The 15749-nt window shown below is 48.6% G+C and overlaps 1 long non-coding RNA gene across 1 annotated transcript in view; it reads left to right on the top strand.

Moving 5' to 3' along the window:
* LOC141175744 (uncharacterized) overlaps positions 1–11608 on the top strand; it is a 158381-nt gene extending 146773 nt beyond the window's left edge. The window contains exon 4 of the long non-coding RNA XR_012253054.1: positions 11120–11608. This is a non-coding gene — a long non-coding RNA (uncharacterized lncRNA). The remainder of the gene's footprint in view (positions 1–11119) is intronic.
* Positions 11609–15749: the final 4141 nt, after the last annotated feature.

The raw sequence follows: 15749 nt of genomic DNA, 5'->3' as shown, positions 1-15749 counted from the left end.
CATCTCCCTCCCTGGGATGAGCCCCCTGTATGGACAGAAGTGTTCACCCCCCCCCCCCCCCCAAAGCTAGCTGTGCATTGGTGGAGGTAATTTCCCCAGGCCGAACCCATCACCTGGGACTACATGCGAGATCTCCTGTGCTGACAGCTCTGCTGGGTCTACTATCCCCATCCACACAATGGGACTAGTGGCTTGGTGAACAATGGCTTGAGGCCCCTGAGACTGTAACAAGATTAATGGAATGATTGCTTTCCTTGATTACCAATCTTGGGTCTGGCTTTATTTATGCATAAGATCCAGCCTGCACGTCTTCCTCTTCTTACTGTCACTGAATGGAAACATTGATTCCTGAGGTTGAAGTGACGAGCAAGCAAATCTCTAATAAAACACAACAATAAGATTGACGTAACCGGTGCTCCGTGCTGGAAAAAGTCTGTGACGACACAGCTTCTTACCTTAATTAGCAAGACGTCTACATTTGTTAGGCCATGAGAAAAACACTATTGTGTTTGTGTTGACTTTAGAATTGTGTGTTTCTTTGGCTGGTCAAGGAGGGCAACAATAGTGTTTGTTAATATGCTAATTACATATTGTACTAAGTGAGCTAGTTGTTGATTTACAGAGCAGGGAGATACCAACTATGTAAATTGATTAAATGCTCAAACAATGAGACCTGCACCTTTCCCCCTGACCTGTGAATGATGACCTTAGCCACATATGTAAATATAAAAAGGGGTTTCTATCCTGCAGCAAGGAGAATCAGAAAATCAGAGAGACTCTTCAGAACAGCAGCTTGGTAGCATGGCTCGAACCAGAGAGACACAGATTTGGATTCTACAGGATTCCAGCCTAAGGGTACCCGGCCATGGCTGGAAGGATACAGATCTGCTCCATTGACCATTGGAGAACCCATGGATACATTTGGGGAAACCAGGTTGGGACAATGCGGTCACCTGGTCCCATGGATATGTTGTTTGGGGTTGCCAGGTGGGACCCTCCGGTCGCCTGGAACCCATGGAGATGTTCGGAGAAGCCAGGGTGGGACCTTCGGGTCTTCTGGCTTTGTATCTCAATGGACTGTCAGCTTCCTAAGCTTGCCGCTACCTCCTCTCTGTGGGTGCCCACCAAAACCGGGGGGCCACTAGTTGAGGTAGTTGGTCCAGGAAGTCTCAAAAAATCGCAGTTGCTCTATTCCCGGCGGGCCAGTGAAAGGGTGTGACTGTGTAATTTTGCACCATCTTGGGTATATGCTGGGACTGTTCTATATGTTTATTGTCTGTTTGGTGGTTGAATAAAATAGTGCCACACTGTTTAATCCTCACCCTGTGTGGTCTAAGTAGTATTACACCCAGGGAAGACCCCTGGGTCTTCACAGTCTGCATCCCTCAGAGCCGTTGATTCCGCTCTACGTCCATTGGTCCAATAGTCTTTTTGAACAAGGTCAGCTGCTCACAAAAGTAATAAAGGATTCTTTTTTTTATTTTACTGGCTCTTGAACATCCTAGAAATGGGGTAGAGTTCCCAAGGCAAGAGGGTGATCCATGAGTCACAGTGAAATAGCATTACCGTACGAGTGACAATGCAAATATCGCAAAAAATATTAGTACAACAGGGGAAAAAAAATCTCCCTACAATATATTAAGCATATTTATAGTATTTTAAATGTTGTGTAGATAGCTTTTCAAAGTAGGTTTTCTCTGAAACGCTGCAGCATTTCAAAGTAAAGTATGCACAGCTGCAATAATGGAGCTAGTATCTGATTTCTGCTGCCTATGGCTCGAGCAGCACCTGACCAAAGTTGCGCATGTTGCATCTTCCTGGAATGGATAGTCCATGTGGAAATTGCTCATTTGAATTGGTTATTTAAGCAGACTTCCCAGGGAACATATTTACTGTGGATTTCCCACGGCAGAGATGCCACCGAGATATTGGCATCGGCAGGAAAAATCTGAAAGATTCCTGCCCAAGAGGGATAGAAGTTGTTGCTTTGCATTCAAAGTTATTTTTTATTTCAAGACTTAACAACTTTATTTTAAACAACAATAACTAGAACCATTTTACTACAAAGAAGAATATCTACACTTTGTTGTAGTGTTGCAGAGTATTAGCTTTATTGTAATTGTGATATTGAAAAACTAGCTCCCTGCCATCTATGTGTAAATGTAGAATAATAACCACGTTCTGGAGGAATGAGGAATGATCAATGCCAGCTGTATCCTCTCATATTTTCCTCTGATTCATAAGACCGTCTAAGAAGTGACACAGTGAGCTTGATGTATATCTTTTATTAGAAGATGTGCCATAAACTGAATGGTGAAAATATGGGTATGTAAAATATCTTTTATGTTATATCATATCTGTGTGGATGCAAAGTCAATGACGGCTTTTATGGGTAAAAGACCAGATTTTAAAGGAAATCACAAATTCAAAATTGTGCCACAACATTGTTATTCATAGATACATTGTATCACAATATGTGAATGTAGTTGTCATGGGCATTTCTTACATATCAGTACCTATAGAATTCCGATTAGACGTTGTGACGATACAGCTTAAAATCTTTATCAGCCAGACGTTTAGATTTGTTAATCCAAGAGAAATACACTATTGTGTTTTGGTTGACTTGTGAAAGTATGTGTATTTATGTGCCTGGTCAATAAGAACAGACCAGTATTTGTATAACCCTGATTGTTGTCTCCTCTTTGATTCTGAAACAATGATGTTGATTTAAAGAGCCCCTGCTATACCAGCTATGTAAGTTGATTAGCTCAAACAATGAACCCTGCACCTTTACCTCTAACCCTGACCTGTGACGGATGACCTTTATATGTAAATAGAAAAAGGGTTTATCTATCTTGCTGAAGAGAGACTTGACACAGAAATTAGAAAGAGACTTTATGTAACGGGTCTGGGAGGCGGAACCTCTGAGCTACTATACAAGGGGGCGGTCCTTGTAAGGGAGCGGGTGGCGACCAGGGAAGACGGGCAGGCAGTCACAGCAGGTGACCGGGACAGTCTCTGAGTGAACGGGCTGGAGGTCACGGCAAGTGACCGGGGCAGTCTCTGGATGAACGGGCAGGATGTCATGGCAAGTGACCGGGGCAGTCTCTGGATGAACGGGCAGGAGGTCACGGCAAGTGACCAGGGCAGTCTCTGGGTAAAGGGTAGGTACGACCTGTGATGGCTGAGCCTCCAGGTAGGCTAGCAGGCAGATGGTAGATGTGTGCTCCCAGGTGAGCAAGCGAGAGTCTCTGGGTAAACGGGTGGTCACAGCATGTGACGGCGGAGCCTCCAGGTAGGCCAACAGACAGGCAGCAGATGAGCGCTCCCAGGTGAGCGGGCAGGAGTCTCTGGAATGGCAGGTGGTCACAGCACGTGACGGCGGGGCCTCCAGGTAGGCCAACAGACAGGCAGCAGATGAGCGCTCCCAGGTGAGCGGGCAGGAGTCTCTGGAATGGCAGGTGGTCACAGCACGTGACGGCGGAGCCTCCAGGTAGGCCAACTGACAGGCAGCAGATGAGCGCTCCCAGGTGAGCGGGCAGGAGTCTCTGGAATGGCAGGTGGTCACAGCACGTGACGGCGGAGCCTCCAGGTAGGCTAGCAGGCAGGTAGCAGATGTGCGCTCCCAGGTGAGCGGGCAAGCTGGTCCATAGACAGACTGACAGGAGTAGGAAGGCAGACCGTCAGACCTCAGGCTAGCAAGCAGGTAGGAGGAATGTCAGGCAGGAAACAGACAGCAAACTGGCAGGATTCTGGCAGGTAACTGGCAGGTAACTGGCAACGGGACCTGAGGGCTGAAGCAGAGTAGTGAACAGTGCAACAACATTGCTCGGGCACCTCCATTTTGGAGGAGGTGCCTTATATATGGTGAAGTCCTCCGGCCATTGGCCGGGGACTCCTTAGGACGGCGCGCGCGGCCCCTTTTAAGAGGGAGGGAGCGCGCGCGCGCGCCCTAAGCACAGTGGCCGGGAAGGAGCGCGCGCTGCCAGCAGAGCGGGAGGAGGACACCGGGCTCGGAGCAGAGGGGTGAGGGGAACAGCGTCCCTGCCTAGCAGAGGGCAGGGACGCCGGCGCTACAGTACCCCCCCCTTTAGGCCCCCCCTTTTTTAGGTCAGAGAGAAATTTAGCTAGGATGAGAGGGGCATGGATGTTCTCCCGGGGCTCCCACGTTCTCTCTTCAGGACCAAACCCCTTCCAATCTACTACAAAAAAGGTCTTCCCTCTTACCCTTTTGGTGGCCAGAATGTTCTCTACCTCAAATTCGTTTTCAGCGGAAACCGGAGCAGGAGGCGTACCTGTAGACTTGGAAAAAGAGTTAAGTACCACAGGTATGAGGAGAGATACATGGAAGGAGTTAGGGATCCGCAAGTTGGCCGGGAGTTTCAATTTATAGGCCACCGGGTTGATCTGACTGATGACCTCCAGAGGACCGATGAACCGAGGCCCTAACTTATAGGAAGGAATCTTGAGCCGGACATACTTGGACGAGAGCCAGACCTTATCCCCTGGACGGAATTGAGGAGGATCCAAACGTTTTTTGTCAGCATGTCTTTTCATACGCTCGGATGACAAAAGGAGTGCGGACCGGGTACTCTCCCATATGGAGGAAAATTTGTTAACAAGAGATTCCGCAGCCGGATTGTCCACCGAAGTGGAGACGGGAAATGGGATCCGAGGATGCTGACCGAAGACTACAAAAAACGGGGATTTGGAGGAAGATTCGCTCTCGTGATTGTTGTAAGAAAATTCGGCCCATGGCAGGAGATCCACCCAGTCTGAATGGTGGGCATTAACGAAGTGCCGGAGGTAACTGGTCAGGTTCTGATTGATCCGCTCCACTTGACCATTAGACTGTGGGTGGTAAGCGGAGGAGAAGTCCAGGGTGACGTCTAGCAGTTTACAAGTGGCTCTCCAGAAGCGTGAGGTGGACTGTACCCCACGATCCGACACTATGTGGAGGGGCAGTCCATGAAGACGGAAGATGTGGCGGATAAAGTCTTTAGCCAGCTCGGGTGCAGACGGGAGGCCTGGCAGGGGAACGAAATGAGCCATCTTGGAAAAGCGGTCAGCGACCACCCAAATGACCGTACAACCGGCAGAGACGGGGAGATCAGTTATAAAGTCCATTGCTATATGCTGCCAGGGGGCAGCAGGTACTGGAAGCGGAAGGAGGCGACCGGCTGGCAGATGTCTCGGAACCTTGTTGCGGGCGCAGGACACACAGGCAGAAACAAAGTCTATTACGTCCTTGTGCAGGGTAGGCCACCAGTAGTGCCGGGTAATAAGCTGGAGGGTCTTTTTCTGACCGGCGTGGCCAGCTAGTTTAGAAGAGTGACCCCAGTGTAGGATCTTCTCCCGATCAGGTACTGACACGAACGTCTTACCGGGAGGGAGACGATTTAGACTCACGGGAGCCACCTGCATTACTCTGGCGGGATCGATGATGTGTTTCGGTTCTTCCTCGAGATCAGACACCAGAAAGGATCGGGACAAGGCGTCCGCCTTGATGTTTTTGTCAGCCGGGCGAAAATGAAGAATAAAATCAAAGTGAGCAAAAAACAAGGACCACCGAGCGGAACCTCTGAGCTACTATACAAGGGGGCGGTCCTTGTAAGGGAGCGGGTGGCGACCAGGGAAGACGGGCAGGCAGTCACAGCAGGTGACCGGGACAGTCTCTGAGTGAACGGGCTGGAGGTCACGGCAAGTGACCGGGGCAGTCTCTGGATGAACGGGCAGGAGGTCACGGCAAGTGACCGGGGCAGTCTCTGGATGAACGGGCAGGAGGTCACGTCAAGTGACCGGGACAGTCTCTGGGTAAAGGGTAGGTACGACCCCTTTAAGAGGGAGGGAGCGCGCGCGCGCCCTAAGCACAGTGGCCGGGAAGGAGCGCGCACTGCCAGCAGAGCGGGAGGAGGACACCGGGCTCGGAGCAGAGGGGTGAGGGGAACAGCATCCCTGCCTAGCAGAGGGCAGGGACGCCGGCGCTACACTTTACAGGGAGAGTCAAGGTTTAGACTCTCTTCACACCATCAGCTTCGAAGTATGGCTTTAACCAAAGAGACACAGATTTGGATTCTACATGATTCTAGTCTAAGGGTATATAGCCCTGACTGGAAAGATGTGGATCTGCTCCATTGACCATCACAGAGCCCATGGATACATTTGGGGTGACGAGGTTGGGACGATGAAGTCACCTGGCTCCATGGATATGTTGTTTGGGGTTGCCAGGCGGGACTCTTCGGTCACCTGGAACCCATGGAGTAATTCGGAGAAGCCAGATTGGGACCAGCCGGTCATGTGGTTCAATAAAGCATTGCCATGCTGTTTTACCCGTACCCTGTTGTCTGAGTAGTATTACGCCCATGGAAGGCCCAGGGTCTTCACAGACGTCATCATCATGTTACATCCTCACTGTGTCCTCTATATAGCATGTGGAAGAAGGACTTTGGTCAGATGAGTCAAATGTATAACTTTTTGGGCTAAATGCAAAGCATTATGTGCGGTGGAAAACTAACACTACACATCACCCTGAAAACACCATCCCCACCGTCACACATGGTGATTGTTACGCGCTGTCTAGCGCTGAGTATCTGGGATCTATTCTAGATGCCGCTGTAACTTTAACTGTTATTTTCCCTAGTACTGCATGAGTTAATGCCAGTTCTATTGCTGTGTCCTGGTGGATGTGGGTTAATGTGTGAGTCTCCCCCCCCCCCCCCCCCCAGCCTTTAAGTAGCCTCTCCTTCCACCAGGTGGTGCTGCTGATAGAGTTCCACTCTATACCTGGAAGCTGTACTGTGCTGACCTGTTTGTTTGTGCCGCTGAAGTCCTTTCCTTTGAAGTTGCTGTACCTTTTTCAGTGGAGGGAGGTGAGGGGGATTAGCGCAGGGCTTGTGGAGGAGTTAGGGCTTAGGGTGGAGACCCAAACCTTCTCACCATCAGAGATACCTTCGGGGTCAGGGCTATTCAGGGTTCCCAGTCGATGGACAGACTAGTTTTCCCTGCACACCCTGCCCATATCTGCCATTTCCTCACTAGCATTCCCCCTATACCGTGACATTATCAGCAGCCTTACCATTTTCCTTGAGTCACTATGTCTCAGATTGTCTTAGCAGGTGCATTTTCTCACCTGATGCAGACCATCTCTGAAGAGGTAGCTGGTCTGCGAACTTAAGTAGTGCAACAGCTGCAGCAAGTTGTGGGTTACCTGGCGTCGGCTCATGCTCAGCCCGTGCCAGAACCCAAGGTCTCTCTTCCAGATAAATTTTCTGGTAGCGAGACAAATTTTTTGTTTTCCGTGAAGCCTGTAAGCTTTATTTCAGGGTCCGGCCGAGTTCATCTGGAAGTGAGGAACAGCGGGTGGGGATTATAGTCTCTTCTTAAGGGGGACCCCCAGACCTGGGCCTTCTCCTTTCCGGTTGACTCACCATCGCTGCAGTCGGTGGACGGGTTTTTTGCTGCCCTGGCTCAGGTATATGGTGAACCTGATAGGGTGACCTTTGCCGAGTCTAATCTCCGTAAACTCAAGCAGGGAACACGCGCAGTGGAGGAGTACTGCTCAGAGTTTCAGAGATGGGTGACTGACACGCAGTGGAACAACCCAGCCCTCAGGAGTCAGTTCAGTTTGGGTTTGTTAGCTAGTACTGGTCGATAGCGGAACGGGTGTCAATTTGATGGATTCTCGTTTTGCTCGGGTTCATGGTCTAGCCAGCAGTGCTTTAGTTAGACCCATTCCCATGGCTTTGATCGACTCAGTTCCTCTCAGCCAGAAGGTCCTCTCCAAAGTGGTGCGTAATGTGAAGCTGAGCATAGGAACTCTCCACCGGGAGGTCCTGTCCTGTCACCTCTTGGAGAACCTGCCCACTCCCATTGTATTGGGCCTTCCCTGGCTGGAGAAACACAATCCGGTTGACTGGAGGGTCAGAAAAGTTGTAAGTTGGGGGGCTTTCTGTGTAAGTAATTGCCTAGTTACAACTATTTCTACCATACTGGTTGCATCAACTCCTACCCCACTACCAGAAGTGATTGGGAACGAGCCTGGAAAAGGGGGTGGAGTCCGGACTGCACCTCAGATTAATGGTGGGTCTAGGCGTCGTTCCAGGAGGAGGGGCCTGGGAGGGACGGAGCTTCCTACTGTGCTCTCCAGCAGAGGGAGCACTGGGCCCCGGGGGGACACTGCAGCTGTTTGCCGTTCTGAGTGTGTGCCCTCTGACTGTAACCGCAGATGTGGAAATAAAAGTGCAGGTCCAGACCTCAGAGTGAATTATTGTGGGTGTTGTCCAAGCACGTCAGGTGGAGGCGTGCTGCTGGGAGTCCTAGCTCCGGGGTTATTGATCCATTTAGGATATCGGCCATTTATAACCCTGTGTTATACCAACTCAAACTACCCCCAGTGTTGGAAACTCATAACGTTTTTCATATCTCGTCACTCAGGAAATGTGGACCTTTTCCGGACATATCCTGTTTCAAGTGCAGAGGCCTCTCTTAAAAGCTGAGTATCTGCGGTCTATTCTAGATGCCGCTGTAACTTTAACTGTGTTATTTCCCCTAGTACTACATGAGTTAATGCAAGTTCTATTGCGTGTCCTGGTGGATGTGAGTTAATGTGTGAGTCTCCCCCCCTAGCCTTTAAGTAGCCTCTCCTTCCACCAGGTGGTGCTGCTGATAGAGTTCCACTCTATACCTAGAAGCTGTGCTGTGCTGACCTGTTTGTTTGTGCCGCTGAAGTCCTTTCCTTTGAAGTTGCTGTACCTTTTTCAGTGGAGGGAGGTGAGGGGGATTAGCACAGAGCTTGTGGAGGAGTTAGGGCTTAGGGTGGAGACCCAAACCTTCTCACCATCAGAGATACCTTTGGGGTCAGGGCTATTCAGAGTTCCCAGTCTAGGGACAGACTAGTTTTCCCTGCTTACCCTGCCCGTATGTGCCATTTCCTCACCAGCATTCCCCCTACACCGTGACAGTGGTGGCAGCATCATGCTGTGGGGAGGCTTTTATTCAGCAGGAGCCGGGAAGCTGGTCAGAGTTACTTGGAAGATGGATGGAGCTAAGTTCTGGAGGAAAACCTGTTAGAGGCTGTAAAGGATTTCAGGCTGGGGCATAGATTCACCTTCAAGTAGGACAACAACCATAAACCTCCTGCCAGAGCTACAATGGAGGGTTTACATCAGAGCATATTCCTGTGTGTGAAAGGCCCAGTCACAATCCAGACCCAAATCCCAGAGAATCTGTGACAAGACTTTGCAAGAAAATTGCTGATCACAGACGTCTCCATCCAATCTCACTGAATGAGAGCGAGTGTGCATAAAAGGGACAAAAATGTCACCTCTAGATGTGCAAAACTGGTAGAGACAGACCCCCCAAAAGACTGCATCAGTAATTGCAGAGAAAGGTGGTCCTACAAAGTATTGACTCAGGGGGGCTGAATACAAATGCACCTCACAATTTTCAAATTTATATTTTGAAAATATTTAGAATACCTTGTATCATTTCATTTACACTTCACAAAAACTTGCTAATTTGTGTTGTATCACATAAAATCCCAATAAAATACTTTTAAGTTTGTGGGTGTAACATGAAAAAAATTACAAATGTTCCCGGGGTATGAAAACTTTTTCAAGGCACTGTAAATTTATTTGTAACAGCACATGTATGTTTATATCCTATTACTTTTTTCATAATCCTAGATGCCATATCTCTCTGGTCTTCTCACACTTCCATCCAGACATCATCCCTCTCTGGTCTTCTCACGCTTCCATTCAGACGTCGCCCCTCTCTGGTCTTCTCACGCTTCCATTCAGACGTCGCCCCTCTCTGGTCTTCTTATGCTTCCATCCAGACGTCGCCCCTCTCTGGGCTTCTCACTCTTCCATTCAGACGTCGCTCCTCTCTGGTCTTCTCACGCTTCCATTCAGACGTCGCCCCTCTCTCTGGTCTTCTCACGCTTCCATCCAGACGTCGCCCCTCTCTCTGGTCTTCTCACGCTTCCATCCAGACGTCGCCCCTCTCTCTGGGCTTCTCACGCTTCCATTCAGACGTCTCCCTTCTCTGGTCTTCTCACGCTTCCATTCAGACGTCGCCCCTCTCTCTGGTCTTCTCACGCTTCCATTCAGACGTCGCCCCTCTCTCTGGTCTTCTCACGCTTCCATTCAGACGTCGCCCCTCTCTGGTCTTCTCATGCTTCCATTCAGACGTCGCTCCTCTCTGGGCTTCTCACTCTTCCATCCAGACGTCGCCCCTCTCTCTGGTCTTCTCACGCTTCCATCCAGACGTCGCCCCTCTCTGGTCTTCCTACACTTTCCTATACCAGGATGTCACTCCTTTTTGGTCTTTTTACACTGTTCAATGCCGAGTCAAACTTCTAGGACCCAAGCGTTGCCTCAACTGTAGTCTAAAAGAATTGCTGCTTCCGTCACCATGATAGGATTATAATACAAACCCCACATGCAATATGATTGAGCCAGTCAATTTCTACCCACCTTTTTTACAGCACCTTGGATTGCGCAGGTGTTTTTCACTGTTACCAATCAATACCTACTTTTATATTAGGACCCCAGATTAGACATAAAACAAGACCACTTCTCAGTACAGACATATATCCCGCTGCGACTCTTTCTGTTCTAGAATTTAAGTCCGTCTTTGTTGTGTCTGCAGGCTAAAAAAACAACAGCATTCCTTTCATTACAGCGCTGTAATTAATACCCTATGCTCACAGGGCAGACCTGATAGATTTAAGAGGGTGGCTGCAGCTGCAATCTATTTGTAGGCATAGAGAGAGGTGCACAGCTTCCAGTTTATTTATTGCAAATGGCTGACCATCAAATGTTCATGATTGGTTCATTATTTCAGATGGATAGCTAATTGCTGTCTGTCTTTTTTTTTTGTAATTAACCCTCTTGCAGTTGTGTTTTCTGCAAATTAGCTCCAGGCTGAAGTTTTTTTTTTTTTTTTTTCCCTTTCAGCCTTTGAAAGTATCAAACATTTTTAGACATTAGGTATAAATGACAAATACTTGATGAACATGCTGCAGTTTTACTGTATAACCAGATTGTAAAATATGAACTGAATTAATCATAAACTGCAACAGAGTAATGGCACATTTTCCCCTTATTTTATCTTTTAGAGTCTCTCGGATCATGTTTTAAAACCCTTCTACATCTGGTGTGTTGCGAACGAGGCAGCGGCTTTGGTGGTGTATAGCAAGAGGCAAAGGTCAAACCAGCGCCTGTACAAATATTGCAGTCCAGATTTACTGCTTTCATTAAGAGCGTGGCAGTTCATCATAAACTCTTTATGGTGTTTTTGCACAGAGCAGCATTTTGAAATCAGCTGTTTTAATGAAAACATAATGTCATATCTGTCAAAGTTCTAAATATTTTGAAAGTGAAATATAGAAACAAGAACTTCAATTTTTGGATTTGCAGAGTTTTAGCTCATTTAATTTTTTTTTTTTTTTTTTCTTTCATGTAATCCCCTTAAGAGCGTCATGTCATTGAGATAAAATGTTGTTCTGCAAAAGACTGGCGTAGCAGGGTCCGGTGGTCAAATGCATGGAAATAGGAAAAAAAAAAAAGAAATGACAAATATTGTGAGGACAGGAATTTTGCACAGGTAGCGGACACAGAACATACGAGGTATAAATAACGACAATAGCTCTTGTAATCTTTTTACACTTAATTTAAATAAATGCAGACATAGAATTATTGTACAGATTTATTATAGTGTCCCAGGCACTGAAAATTGTCACCTATTCACTGGATCCACTTATGTCCATCAGTCTCCCCTGGATCTGGGCTTGGATGAATCGGATGGTCGCACTTGTATCCGACCACTCTAGTGATATTTTCGTCAGTGCCTCAGACAATGAATGGGGCGACAGTGTGCTGACACAACTATGGATCTGGGCTTGGATGAATCGGATGGTCGCGCATGTATCCGACCACTCTTGTGATATTTTCGTCAGTGCCCCAGACAATGAATGGGGCGACAGTGCGCTGACGCAACTATGGATCTGGGCTTGGATGAATCGGATGGTCGCACATGTATCCGACTACTCTAGTGATATTTTCGTCAGTGCCCCAGACAATGAATGGGGCGACAGTGCGCTGACACAACTATCGATCTGGGCTTGGATGAATCGGATGGTCGCGCATGTATCCGACCTCTCTTGTGATATTTTCGTCAGTGACCCAGACAATGAATGGGGCGACAGTGCGCTGACACAACTATGGATCTGGGCTTGGATGAATCGGATGGTGGCGCATGTATCCGACCAGTCTTGTGATATTTTCGTCAGTGACCCAGACAATGAATGGGGCGACAGTGCGTTGACACAACTAGCTTAACCACTTAACGTCTCCTGATCTTGGTCTTGTGGTTAAAAGGAGAAAGAAAAGGACCCACACCTATATGACAACATCTATCCAGGACACAGGTGATAATTTCTGAAGACTGGAATACCTTTTTTAAGTCATCAGATACAAAAATTCACACTGTTTGGGCAAGGATAGTCCAACGTGCTACAAAATTGTAGCTACAAGGCAACGTTCACACGGTCAGTATTTGTAATCCAAATCGAGGAGTGGAACAATCAGAGGAACAGTATAATAGAAACATGTCACCACTTCTGTATTTTTTTACCCACTCCTGGTTTTGGCTTACAAATACTGATGTAAAATACTGAACTTGTGAACAGTGCCTAAGTGCAAGGCTACATATAAGGAGAATAGTAATGTACTTGGGGGGCACCAGGGCTCAGCTGCCAATCCCTTCACTGATTACCATGACACACAAAGCCATTCATAACCTGTCCCCTTCATGCTTCTCCAAATAAATAATTTTTTTACCTCCTTTTTTTTGCTATCCTCTTGTCTGCTCCTCACACAACCATCTCCGAGATTTCTCCTGTGCTTTCCCCATGCTCTGGACCTCACTTGCGGACTCTTTCACTCTTTTGCAACCTTAAAACTTAATCTGAAAATCCACTACTTCAAAAAAAAAAAAAAAGCCTACAACCTACAATAACCATGCTGTCACCACACAACCATATCAGCTCCTCCAACCCTCCACTTACGGCCTTCTCGTAGTCCCTTGCAGCCCTTTTACGTGAGCCGATCCAAGCCATAATCTTAGATATTTTACACTCATAGTATTTTAGTTTGAGGATCTCAATTATTGTGTTTTAACTCCAATTCTGAGGTCGCTATTGGAAATAGTCAACAGACACAATGGGGCATGTTTATCTGTACCTTATCTTGCACCAATATTATCAAGGTGCTTCATGTTGATAAATTTGGCGCATGTTTAGATTGTCAAATCTAAGTTTCCACCACTAGTTGACTTTTTTTTTTTTGCCAGAAATTTGCACCAACATTTTTTCACAAGTTCAGGAAATGTGTGACCAAGTGGAGAAAATGGCATCAAATAATAAGACAAATTTCTGATTTGGTAAATCCCCTTCGTTTCAACACCAGTGACATGCGATTACATCACTGACTACTAGTGTTGAGCGAGTATGTTCTGTCCGAGTATGCTCGGGCCGAGCTCCGAGTATTTACAGCTGCTCGGTGATATGGTTAAATCGCTCCCATGGGCTTAATTTGCAACTGTTTGACAGCTTTATTACATGTGAGGAATGTGTAAGAAATAGATATTCCTCACATGTAATAAAACTGTCAAACAGTTGCAAATCATGCACACGGGAGCGATTCAACCATATCACCGAGCAGCTATAAATACTCGGAGCTCGCCCGAGCATACTCGGCGAACGGGTTAATAGAACATACTCGCTCAACACTACTGACTACCCATATAATCGCTGCCCTGTGCTTTACACCATCTCTTTTTTTTCCATTTCTTTACTGAACTTGAAAACATTCCTAACTCTCCACCGCCGGGTCGGAAACTGGGGTCCCATGTGTGAATGAAACCGTAATAAGCACGTGCGACCTCTGTTCTATGCACTTCAGATAAGAGTGATGGTCACTTTTGCTCATCTGTCCATTCACACAAATGACTTTGGGCGCCCCCAGTTCTCTGGATCATTGGGGGTCTCAGCAGTTGGAACCCAGCTATCCTAAATTTATCATCTTCCCTAATCTCAGGTGATAAATTGTTATGCACACGCCCGGACTGACTGGCGTGTGCGTGTTTAGTGATCCCACTGGACCATGGACCGGAGAGTGCCTGGAGGGGCGTAACTAAGTATCTGCCCGATCCAACCAAGGTCTCACGACGGCAGACGACGCCAGTGCACCAGGGAGGAACTGAGCAGAGGGACCAGGTGCTACTCCAGGTCAGACCCCGGACACGGCTGTTGACCCACACCGGGAATACAGGAACAGGCAGGTTCGGCTGGCACACTGACTGGTGGGTATAGGCAGGCACGACTGGTATGCAGGCAGCCGGGTATGCAGGCAGGGGGTACAGGCAAGCACGGCTAGAGTGCAGACAGGGAGGCACTAGCAGGTTGGAGCACAGACGGGATAAGGTCCAATACAGACTGGGACTCAGGAACAGAACCACAGATGCGGTAGACAAACAGAGCAGAGCGAGGCCGCCAGAGCGGTGAGCAAGAGCAGAGCGGGGCGAGACCGCCGGAGCAGTGAGCAAGAGCAAAGCAGGGCGAGACCGCCGGAGGGGTGAGCAAGAGCAAAGCAGGGCGAGACCGCCAGAGCGATGAGCAAGAGCAGAGCAAGACCGCCTGGAGCGGTGAGCAAAGGCAGAGCAGAGCGAGGCCGCCTGGAGCGGTGAGCAAAGGCAGAGCAGAGAGAGACCGTCTGGAGCGGTGAGCAAAGGCAGAGCAGAGAGAGACCGCCTGGAGCGGTGAGCAAAGGCAGAGCAGGCAAGAACCGCCGGAGCGGTGAGCAAGGCAGAGCAGGCAAGAACCGCCGGAGCGGTGAGCAAGGCAGAGCAGGCAAGAACCGCCGGAGCGGTGAGCAAGGCAGAGCAGGCAAGAACCGCCGGAGCGGAGAGCAAGGCAGAGCAGGCAAGAACCGCCGGAGCGGCGAACGAGGCAGAGCGGGCCGAAACCGCCGGAGCGGCGAACGAGGCAGAGCGGGCAGAAACCGCCGGAGCGGCGAACGAGGCAGAGCGGGCAGAAACCGCCGGAGCGGCGAACAAGGCAGAGCGGGCAGAAACCGCCGGAGCGGCGAACAAGGCAGAGCAGAGGGGACAGGGCTCTGTTCACATGGAACTGACTGGAAGGGAAAGGCAGAACCAGATACACACAAGATACTTGCAATGAAGTAGCGAGTGGACTCTAAACTCACAAACGGAAGTACAGCGACAACGAGTAGGAGTTAGGAGCAGGTACAGACTCTGCAGAAAAAGGGAAGGTACGGACATAGAGAAAAACAGGAAACAGGTTAGGAGACAGTTCAGACAGGAACTGTTGCTGCAACAAATACAGGAACGAGCCAAGGTAAAGCCAAGTGCTGGTTCAGACAATGCAGGAGAAAGGGAAGGTACGGACATAGAGAGAAACAGGAAGCAGGTTAGGAGATAGTTCAGACAGGAACTGTTGCTGCAACAAATACAGGAACGAGCCAAGGTAAAGCCAAGTGCTGGTTCAGACAATGCAGGAGAAAGGGAAGGTACGGACATAGAGAAAAACAGGAAGCAGGTTAGGAGACAGTTCAGACAGGAACTGTTACTGCAACAAAATACAGGAACGAGCCAAGGTAAAGCCAAGTGCTGGTTCAGACAATGCAGGAGAAAGGGAAGGTACAGACATAGAGAGAAACAGGAAGCAG

The sequence above is a fragment of the Phyllobates terribilis genome, unplaced genomic scaffold (assembly GCF_046119375.1).
Source record: "Phyllobates terribilis strain yellow unplaced genomic scaffold, ASM4611937v1 Scaffold_14__1_contigs__length_39327217, whole genome shotgun sequence".
Lineage (NCBI taxonomy): Eukaryota > Metazoa > Chordata > Amphibia > Anura > Dendrobatidae > Phyllobates > Phyllobates terribilis.
Note: the sequence above shows the minus strand (reverse complement) of the source record. Positions and strands in the feature narration are given on the sequence as shown.